Here is a 3,684-nt window from a genome sequence, read left to right on the forward strand (position 1 = left end):
TGGGGAAAGGGGAACAGAGAAGTTGCTGTCCTTTTTGTTCTTCAGTCTAGTTGTGGAGGATGTTGCTTCACTGGCCCAAGTTGGCACCATCATTCGCTCTTCCCGGGCGAGGCACATCAGTCGCCGGCTTCTGGACGGCCTCTCACTGTGGCTGCTGGCTGCTCACGCTGGCTGCTGGCTTCACACGGTAGCCCATGGCAACCCACTGCTACAGAGGCTGCAGCCTACGCCCTCGCCAGCAACTCATGGCAGCCCAGCTCCAGATTGAACTGTTGTTCAGCATCTTAGCTGTGGAGGGCGGTGTCACTGGCCCTCATATGTGGGATCCAAACCGGGGCCCTCTGGCGTCCCAAGCCAGCTCTTAACTAATGCACCACTCAGCCAGCCCTGAAGGTCTTTTTTGAAGTAAGGTTTTACTGAACCAAAAATGCTAGCGAAAAGACCGGTACTGGAGCATGGAGTCTAAACCACCAGTAGCATGGCTAGATGAAAAAGACAACATGTCTGTCGTCCCAGAGTTTTGCAAGTGTTTTTATACATCAAGTAGCGGGGAGGGGGAAGAAGGAGATAGTCTGAAAGAATTTACATGAGCTATAGGCAAAGGGGTGGGGGAAGGTGAAGAGGGGCCAGTTTTGAAATAGCAGAGTCCACCTGAAGAAATGTCCACGAGGGCAGCAGTATGGAAAGCCCACATGTGAGCAAGTAGGGACTCCTGGAGTTAGATGGTGGCTGGCTAAAATAATCTGCGGAAATAACTACCTGGAAATGAATCTGAAATTCCAACAGGCAAAACAGGGATGTGAGAAATCTTTTGTTAACTGGTCAGCAGCCATTAGCCAATTAGCAGTTCTGTGGCTTTCTCCCACTGTCCAGCCACTGTAAATTAATTTGGACCTTCACAGAAATTTTTTGTTATACCTCTATACATAATATAGTTAGCAATGCATTTTCAGGAATTTGAAGTAAATAATTTAAAATTCGGGGCAGGGGGGGGGAGGAGGGGGAAGTCACATACCTGGAATCACAATAACAGCTTTCAATTATGCAGTGCATACTATGTGTTAAGCATATGCTATTTGTTTTGTATTTGTTTTATTTCTTTGACTCACAAAATCCATGAGGTAGCTATTATCACCCTTTTATAGATGTGTCACAGAGAACTTAAGTATCTTGTTAAGGTAATACAGCTAGAAATCGACTACAGTGAGATTTTACTCTAGGTATCTTTTCTTCCAAAGTCTTGAAAGATAACCGTGGGTTATAGAAAGAAGAGGGAATCCATTTCTTGTATAAGTTACCAGTATAATAAATTGGCAAATCAAAAAGTTTTTTCAAAAAAACTTTTTCCCAGTTGTAGCCATAAGCAAATCTATTAATATGTAAGAAATATTACCAAAAAGTAATTATAATACTAATTTTCTGTCGCTTATCACTCTCTTTAGTTTATGTGGACTACACTTGAAAATAAATTTCACTTATTTAAAAAAATATCATTCAACTTCCTGCTATATTGTATGGGTAGGACTGAAATGTATTTTAAGTGTTTATATGTTCCCAGTGCTCTGATCCTTGGTGGAAACCTCCATTTTCGGGATTGTAGAATCCAACTCTGTTTCTGTTTACAATCTTTACATCTTCAACAAGTTACACCCTGTGTCTCAGAAGACTTTCATCTCATATTGAACCTTCTCATTCCTATGTGCTTGCTATCTTGGTGCTATGTGACTGATTAAAATATTCATGAGGCGCCCTCTATGTCGATATTTTTTTACCCGCCTTGATTGGGGTTTTGCATTTCTGCAAGTTACAATTTAACATGGAAGTGAAAAGCAGGGTTTGATATTCAACTGCTGCCATCTGTTGGCAGTGTGCTCTACCTACATTTATTGCCTTATTTTGACCCACTCTGGAATTTGGAATTGTATGTAATCTCAATACTTACAGGATTTATTTTCCTAGAGATAAAATCTTTATGCTTATATTTGCCATTGCATTGGCAGAAACTTCCAATAACTGTTTCATGAATCATGCTTACATGATTTAAAATTTCTAACATAAATGTGACAGTCTTGTTTTAGGAACTTATCCTAACAGAGTTTCACCAAGGTATTACTAAGAATAAATAGGGTGGGGACTGAGGAAACTAGGGAAGAAGGAAAGATACTAAAGATTTCTTTGGTAGGTGCTGGTATTAGCTGTGAGGTTAGAGTTCAGATATTTATTAGAGCATCATTAATTGCAAAGGCCTAGTGAATGGACATAGAAGGTCTACTTTGGACTGGAGAGAGGGACTACCTACCATTTAGTGAACTCCACTGTGTACCAGGCACTATGTTAAGCTTCACATGTGTCATTTACTCTCTGATATCTCTACCAGGAAAAGGAAAAAGTATTAAGTAAGTGCTGTTGGTCGCAATAAACTGTTCTATTTGTTAGAAGAAACCCAAGGAAAATCCATTACTATTTTACTTGAGCTGTGTGGGAAAAGTCCTGGAATAGATCATATTCATATGTATTATTTGTTATAGTTATTCATATTTACTAGCAATTTGAAATTTTGTGATAGTCATGATAACGGAGTAAGTTTGGGCATTCCAAAGTGATTTATTAGACTCATTCTCCTGATCATTTATATATACCTATGGAATAGTTGTTTACCCTTGTTCCTAAAGCTTGAGAATTTTGGTACAGTGATTTAGGATTAACTCAGACACCTTTTCCAGAAAGCCTTCCTTTTTTTTCTTCATATGAAGCTATGGGCTCCATCCCCATTTAGTTTCCTGTGAATACCTGCTATGTAGCATTTATCATATATCACAGTCCTTTAGACTGAGCTCTTTGGCAGCAATAGCTGTATCTTGTTTATCTGTGAATTCAGGTCCTGTGTTAATAATTAATGTAGTGGGAATGCTGAAAATTTTTGTGTGATCAGTTGAATAATTAAGATATTACAACAGTCCACCTAGGAAATTCTAAAAAGTCACTGTTCAAGGAATACTTTGATATCTGCTAGAAAGCATAGTTAAACATTTTTATATTGGCTCAGGGGTTAGGAATATCTATAAAATACATGTTAAATATCTTTAAGATACTTATTCCTTTAAAATCCAAGGAATGTTTTTCCCAATCTAAAGAGAAAAGTTTGTTTAACAATGATCTGGTTGATTTGACTAATAAAATTCAGTATAATTTAGGCTTTGAGAATTATTTTACTATTTCATAGTTAAAATATAAGAGATACTACATTTTGTATGGTGTACCCAATCCTCAAAACAAGACATAACAAAAAAAATTTTTAAATCCGTGTTACAATATTTTATTCCCTTACACTCTCAAAGGTTGACTAAAGCTGCTTTTCTGCTATTACCTGATCTACAATCTTCAGTTACCCTTTCCCACAGCTCCAGGTTCGTTTCAGCACTATCTAAAGCCACCATTTATCAACAATAGTATCAGAGTTTACTAATATTGATTCTTCCTCTTTCACCCACTATCAAGTCACTGTTTATTTCTCAGATTGTCAGACTTTACAGATCAAACATAGACTCCCCCTCACCCGCCTCTGTCATTTGTATTTCTTTCTTTCTTTTTTTTTTAAAGATTTTTATTGGGGAATTGGGGGGATGGGAACAGTGCTGGGGAATTGGGGGAAGGGGAACAGACAAGTTGCTGTCATTTTGTTCT

This window comes from Hipposideros armiger, unplaced genomic scaffold (assembly GCF_001890085.2).
Source record: "Hipposideros armiger isolate ML-2016 unplaced genomic scaffold, ASM189008v1 scaffold_523, whole genome shotgun sequence".
Lineage (NCBI taxonomy): Eukaryota > Metazoa > Chordata > Mammalia > Chiroptera > Hipposideridae > Hipposideros > Hipposideros armiger.